The following is a 7,982-nucleotide window of genomic DNA, read 5'->3' as shown; positions in this document are numbered from 1 at the left end:
CCCCTTACCGGTTTCTCCTCCACATCACCCGTCCAATTACATCGCCATTCTCCTTTGTTTGTGAGGCTGTTCTTCCATCAACACCCATTCCCTCCTCACGTCTTTAGTATCTCATTCTGCTGGAATATCAAGCCCCCACAGGACCAAGGACTTCCCCTCCCATTGGTGCTAAATAAGGACATCATCTGACTCATATGTAATTGGAACCATAGATTCCTCCACGTATTCTCTTTGGTTGGTGGTTTTGTCCGTCAGAGCTCTGGTTGACATTGTTATTCCTATGGGATTGCAATCATAATCTTCATCTCTTGAAGTCATTCCCCTAACTCTTCCATTGGGTTCCCTAGGCTCAATCTCATGCTTGGCTATGAGTATCTCTATCTGCATTAGTCAGGTACTGACACATCCTCTTAGCGGACAGTTATAACAGTCAGTAAGCATTTCTTAACATCAGATATAATGTTGGAGTTTGGTATCTGCAGATGGGATGGATCCCTAGGTGGGACAATCACTACATGACCTTCTCTTCTAACTTGGCTCCATTTTTTGTCCTTGTATTTTCTTTAGATAGCAATAATTCTGGGTTAAAACTTTTAAGATTGTTCGGTATTTGCATCTCTCAACTTGGGGCCATGCCTATCCACTGAAAATGATTTCAGTTGGTTCTACCTTTCTTAGGTTTGGTATTTCATCTAATGTTATCCCTGTTGAGTCCCGGGAGTCTTTTGCTTCCCTGTGTTCTGGGACAGTCTAGTGGCTAACCCCAGATCCCCATCTACTACTACTAAATATTTCTATTCCAATTCCTGATTCTATGTACTTCTTTCCTATAACTTCCCATTCCTGATCCTGCTCCCCTTTAATCCTTCCCCCTCCTCCCTCCCTCCCAGAACCCTCTGTCCCTTTGTGTCCTGTGATTATTTTGATCCTCGCTCTATGAAGGATTGAAGTGTCCACACTTTTTGGTCTTCCATCTTCTTAAGCTTCATATGGTTTGTGGTGTGTATCATGGGTACTCTGAGCTTTTGGTCAACTATCCACTTATCAGTGAGTACAAACCACGTGTGTTCCTTTGCGATAGGGTTACCTCACATAGGATATTTTCTATTTCCATCCATTTAACTTGCAAATTTCATGAAGTCATTGTTTTTAATAGCTGAGTGGAATTCCATTGTGTAAATATACCATATTTTTTGTATCTTTTCCTCTGTTGAAGGACATCAGGGTTCTTTCTAGCTTCTGGTTATTATAAATAAGGCTCCTATAAACCTAGTGGAACATGTGTCTTTGTTATATGTTAGAGCATCCCTTAAGTATATCCTCAATAGTGGTATAACTGGGTTTCCAGGTAGAACTATTTCCAGTTTTCTGAGGAACAGCCAAAATGTTTTCAGAAGTGGTTTTACCAGTTTGCAGTCCCACCAGCAACGGAAGAGTGTACCTCTTTCACAACATCCTCAACAGCATTTGCTGCCACCTCGGTTTTTTTATGGTAGTCATTCTCATTGGTGTGAAGTGGAATCTAAGGGTTGTTTTGATTTGTATTGCCCTGATGACTACGGATGTTGAACAATTTTTTTTAGATGCTTCTTTGCCATTTTAAATTTCTCAGCTGAAAATTCCTTGTTTAACTTTGTACCTCATTTTTAATACAGTTATTTGGATCTCTGGAGTCTTAAGAATACTTGAAGTTTTAGCCAGAGCAATTAGACAACAAAAGGAGGTCAAAGAGATACAAGTTGGAAAGAAAGAAGTCAATATACAACAGACAGTATATTAAGGATTTTATTTTGTATCCAAATGGTGCCAAAGAAGATAGCAAATACTAGTCAATTCAGGCTGTTTCCATGAGAATAAGTTGATTTATCAAGATTTTCCCCAAGAGATAATTACTTTGACGGTAAAATTCATTTTTTCTCTTCCTGATGTCAGCACATTTTAAATGTGCAGTCCCTTTTCCTTAGTCTTATTTTACCACAGGATCTGCTCCTTGGTTCAGATCTATCACATATCTTTGGTTACATAATATTTCTCCCCTTTGAGATATACTTCTTAGTATTTTCTGGAATGAAACTTGCATCATATGCAAATAATGTCATTTCCTCTTTCACTGTGCATAATAGAATTTTCTCCCTCCATCCCTTTATTTTGTGTTTCTTTCCATTTTTCTCTTCCTTCCTTCCTCACCTTACTTTTTCGTTATCACTATCCTGTCTCCCTGCTCCCTTCTCTCCTCTATTTCTTTCTTCTTCTTTCCACTTTTTCTTTCCTTTGTTTTCTTCCCTTTCTCTACCATTCCTCCTTTCTAAACTCAAATTACACTTCTGCTCCATTCTTTTACCCCTCTGGCCTTCTGTACCTTATTCACTTTCCTTTCTTTGATTTCCTTCTTTCCTTCCTTCCTTCTTCCTTCCCGGGTTTTACCTTACTCTTGTTTTTTTCTATGAACTTTGGCATAATGGTGACAACTATTCATGTAAACATAATAGGCCACATAGCACAGGCATTTTGCCCACAGTAGATCTAGTAGACGTCGCTGTTATAAGAAAGCAGGGATAACAGCACATAAATGGTTGGATAGAGCTGTATGTCAATTAGCAACGGTAGAAGAGTGTCTATAAACTGTTTTGCCCCATGAAAAGGGTTCAACCAATTTCTGATATCATCTGTTCATATAACCATGTCAATATTCTCCAACCCCTCACTCTCCTCAAATTTGAAGATGCCTCCAAAGCCATGCATTAGAAACATAACCTCCAAACCCATGTACATGGAGTTGGAGGTACAGACCAATGTACTGGAGATTATTGTATAAATATGTTGGCTATAACTGTCATTAATATATTGAATACTTTATAGAAGAGGAAGAAACTGAGACCACCAGCAGCATTCTTCCTCTCCCTTGTCAATCATGCTTCTGCCTGTCTAATGAAGCAGGGAGGCCTTTAGAGGGTGGCACTGATATGATATATCTAGTCTGATGACTAGATTTACATTATTTTGGCACATACTAGACTCAATTTTTTAGAAAAACAACTATAATTATGAAGTTGTTCATATTAGATTGTCCAATCTGAAAGGTTGTGATGCATTTTCTTGTGTTATTTTGTGAAGAATCTGCCTGAGGCTAAATTGAAGCATTTTGGACTAATTCCATTTGCATAGGAGATATCAAAATGTCCTTGCCTGTCTTCTGGTTATTAGTGAATGAACTTATGGAAATCTCTAGTAAATAGGAGGAGGCTGAGTAACATTATAAAGAATAATATTTGAGAAGAAATAAAGGGAAGTAGAATGGGGCCAATGGAATACTACTCAGCTATTAAAAATGAGGACATCCTGAGTTATGCAGGCAAATGGATGGAACTAGAAAATATCCTGAGTGAGGTAATACATATACAAAAGGATGGGAACAGTATGTTCTCACTAATAGGTGGATACTAGCCAAAAAACGTACAGAATACCCATGATACAGTCCACAGGACTTAAAAAGATCAACAAGCTGGAGGGCCCAAGTGAGGATTCCTCAGTCCCATTTGGGAGGGAAAAGAAAGCAACCACAAGGGGTAAGGGAGGGCAAGACACAGGAGGGAAAGGGGATAGGGTTTGGGGGGAACATGATCTGTTATTGGGTGGTGGAAAAGGACTGAAGCCCTGAGGACAAGCACAAAGAATGAAACAGGTGACCATGAGAGAAAGGAAGTTAAGAGGATACTCTAGAATGTACCAGAGACCTGGGAAGTGAAAGACCCTCAGGACTCAAAGGGAGTCGATGAAATGCCCTAAAGTATGGATAGGGAACATGTTGAACTCACCTCTAGCAGAAAGACAGCACATCAAGTAAGGGATGGTGTTGCTATCCTACAGTCAAAGATCTGAAACAAAATTACTCTTTTCTGAAAGAACTGCAGGGACAGAAATGGAGAAGAGCCTGAGGAAAAGAAGGTCCATTGACATGCCCAAGGTGGGATCCAAATCAAGTGGAGATCCCAAGGTCTGACACTATTATGAGTGCTTTAGGGCACTCATAAAAATGGGACCTATCATGACTGCCCTCCAAAAGACCCAACAAGCAGCTGAAAGAGTCAGAAGCAGATATGTGCACCCAACCAATGAACAGAAACTGCTAACCCTTCTGACTGAATTAGGGGAAAGCTAGAGTAAGCTGAGCAGGAGGGCAACCAGCAGTCTCAATTAACCTGGACCCCCAAGATCGCTCAGACACTGGATCACCAACCAGCTGATATGAGGCCCCCAATACATACAACAGAGGACTCTCTGGTCTGGGTTCCTTGAGAGAATATGTACCTAACCCTCAAGATTGGAAGTCCCAGTAAGTTTAGAGGTCTGGTGAGTTAGGTGAGTAGGGACATTTTTTGAAGATGGGAGGGGTGAATGTGGAGAGGGGAAATAAGGAGGTATGGAATGTGGAACAGTCAGCAGAATGGACCAGGAGCAGAATGAAATCTGGAGCGTAAAAATAAATAAAATTAAACAAAATAAAATAATATAAAATAAAAATAAAATAAAATAAAAAGAGAGACTTGCTTGCCAGTTATCCTTTCAATGAAGAATTTATATCCATAATACATAGTATATTTAAAATATGTAAGAAATTTAAAACACTAGAATCTTAATACAAAAAGTACAACTGCTCTGATCAAATCCATAAGGCACAATGAATACCATCAGTCATCAGAGAAATCAGAACCTCAAGAAAATATATTATATGTGAGGTAAAGTGCTATTAAAGCCAACATCAAAGAAGGAAAAACCCCCAAATAACAAATGCAGGCATGACCATGGAAAAAAGGAACTTTCATACCTTATTGGTTGTAACCTAAAACAGAATGACAGTATGTAGGTTCATCTGTGATTTACAGGTTAGACTACCATGGAATCTAGCCATCCTAATTGTAGGAGCATTTCTAAGGGAAAGTAAACCTGTAAATCCCAAACATACTTGGCTGTCCATATCTACTGTGAAGCCATTCATAATAGTTGAGGCTACAATTGATTTAGGTGCTTACCAACATATAACAAAGTACATATAGATGATTGGATATTACTCAGTTATAAAGAAGAGTGAAACACTATCATCTGCAGCAGAATGGATAGAACTGGAAAAATTGTGGGGCAAAGGGAACTGTGACACCAGACAAAAACTTGGTAGAGTTGAGTAGATTCAAAAACCCTGGTACCCTCATAACTTAGGATGATAGGAGTTTCACTTACTCCTAACCAGGTTCTTGTCCTGGAACATGTGATCACAATATCTCATGGAGGGACTGTGACAATTACTCTTTTAGGGGCAGCACCCAAAGACCCTCCATATGCAGAAGAGGCATTCCTAATATTTCAGACCAAGCCAATAGAAAGGATCTATTCTTAGATGCTAAGATCCAGAAGGATCCTGTCCAAAAGTAATAAAAAACATGAGTTATTTCATCAAAGATCATCTGAGAGTGTTTGTCATATATATATATATATATATATATATATATATATATATATATATATATATATATCACATTGTGTAAGAAAAATTCCCTTAATAAACCTTTGCTACCGGAAGCTGCTTGAGTCACCAGTAGTCACTTTCTGTTTGGTGGCTATGACCTTGGCTCCTAGCACTCGTAACACAGTGACTCAGGAGCAGTGGCAGCTGTGGGAAAGACCTGATAGCTCACAGAGATCCACACACCCATGCCCTGACCCACCCCACCCTTTCTGCCACAGTGAGGTCAGTGGCTACAGATCCCCCTCCACTTTACAAACTGTAACTCTTCGGCAGCTCTCATATCTCTGAAGAAATTGTTTTGTACACAGATGGGCAGAAAATTAGAAGACAGCAAATAACCCAGGGACATAGGCAATTACCACACTTTCGCCCTCCTGTGTAAAAGTTGGGATGGCTAGTTATGAGAAGTGGTGAGCCATGGAGGCAGAAGTATAAAGGGAGGCTGTATTTGCTTGTTGATAAGTCTGTGTCATATACATGTATTCAAATATTGAAATATCAAATATGTGAAAATGGTTACTTTTATCCATTTACCCCTACACATATATAAACAGGAAGCTTTAACTTATTCCACCCTATTTTATGTTCTGTTTTATATTTGAAACTGGGTCTTTCTTTATAGCCATCCATATCCTGGGATTCACTCTGAGGACCAAACTGGCCTCAGATTCTGAGAGTTCCACTTCCCCTGCCTCTCAAGTGCTGTCTGGTTTTACATTTTTTTCTGTATGTTCATAATTCCAGTTCTGAGATCAAAACAATCAAAATGATGTGTGAGTAGGCAAAACCAAGTTGCCAATGGCATGTTCAACACATCTTTTGTATTTATTATAATGGTTCTCCTATGTCCCAAATAAGTCTTCTCATAGCACATGACAGAAACATTTATCCATGTAAATACAGTGGCTATTTCTATAGCAGGCCCATATATCAAACTTTACTGAATGTGACTTTAGTAAGGTGTTTGATTAAGGATGTGAGGTATCCCACCTCCCCTGAACTTCTTGGATTCCTTAGGTGATTCTTATGTTGGCACCACATTCTCGCAGGTACCTCAATCACTCTCACTGTTGTTCTCAGCCAGCGTCACTTTCAAAATGTGAAAGACCAGCCTTAGCTTCTTCATGGCTTAAGGAAACATGTCTTGACAGAGTTGCAGCTTGCCAACTTTCAATGCTTGAATGCTTCTGATGAGATGGTTTCCAGGAAAAAAAATCTGCACAGCTAGTTCTAGGGTGCACATGGCATAGAACATAACCTCCTCCATCACTCCCAGGTTGATGAAGACATCCATGGCACCTTCACATGCTAAATGTTATGTCAAGAAGCTGTTCAGAGTTGCTGCTTAAGAGATAGCCTAGCACAAGGCCCAAACCTGCTCCTAATTCCAATGTGCATTTGGCTTTTCATTTTTTTCAGCAATTCTTGATACCCCTTCATTTTTTCTCACTACCCATTAGCATATCAGCAGCTTTCTTTTGAGTTTGGCACCAGATTGAGTCACTCTCAAAGCAGTACTGGTTCTTTAGGTGCTTCCTATGCTCCTGTCTGGTCATCAGCATATCTAGGTAGCATATGATGAGCATCTGTCCTGCCTCAATTTCTTATACAGCATGCAGTAAGACTTTGGGATTGTTGGATACAATGGAGCAGTTGGGGTCACAGCTGTGATTCAGCAAAGATACAATAGATTACAGACTAATGCTGACACCCTACATCTCTGCATTTCAGATGGTGAAAGAGATACAGATTACCTTGGAAAAGGCTTCAAAAAGGTCAACAGAAGATGACAGTTGGAAAGCTTGCTGTGTTTTTTCTCTTATGAAATGCTGAAATGTCATTGCAAGTACCTCTGGCCCTCTTTCTTATCTTCAGTGAGTTTATTAACATTATGACTTTAGATCATAAAATGAGTAAAGATTCTCTAAGTCTGAGTGTTTTTCATCCATCAGTTTGATTAATCAAGGGGATATCTTGGCTTGCTGTTTTTCAGAAATTTGGATTCCTATTTCTAATCCCTTTTCTGACACTCGGCACAGAAATATTTGACAATTCAACATTGAGAATATTTCATCAACTTTTCCTTCTACAGGAAGTTGTGGTTATAGACAACAGCACAACTGTCCATGCAAACTGTGGGGATACAAAGGAACACAGCATAACAAGATGAATTAAGATTAAACACAAATCTTTATATCATAAAGGATGGGGCCACTCAGCTAGAGGAAATGTGTTTCAAGAGCAAGCAAAGGAGTTAGAGACATGTGAATTCCTATTGTTAAGAGTCCCAAAGACACTTAAAGCTAAACAGCCACAACATATAAGAAGAAAACCTAGTTCAAACATATACAGACTCTGTAATTACTGATTCAGTATCTTTGTACCTCTATAAGCCTTTATAAGTTGAATCTGTGGGCCATATTCTTTTGGTGTCTATTACTCCTCTGACTCATACCATTGA

The 7,982-nt window shown here is 39.2% G+C and overlaps 1 pseudogene; it reads right to left on the bottom strand.

Moving 5' to 3' along the window:
• Positions 1-6,575: 6,575 nt before the first annotated feature.
• Positions 6,576-7,601, bottom strand: Smyd3-ps1 (SET and MYND domain containing 3, pseudogene 1; annotated as a pseudogene).
• Between the last annotated feature and the right edge of the window lie 381 nt (positions 7,602-7,982).

Source organism: Rattus norvegicus, chromosome 13 (assembly GCF_021556685.1).
Source record: "Rattus norvegicus strain SHRSP/BbbUtx chromosome 13, alternate assembly SHRSP_T2T, whole genome shotgun sequence".
Lineage (NCBI taxonomy): Eukaryota > Metazoa > Chordata > Mammalia > Rodentia > Muridae > Rattus > Rattus norvegicus.
Note: the sequence above shows the minus strand (reverse complement) of the source record. Positions and strands in the feature narration are given on the sequence as shown.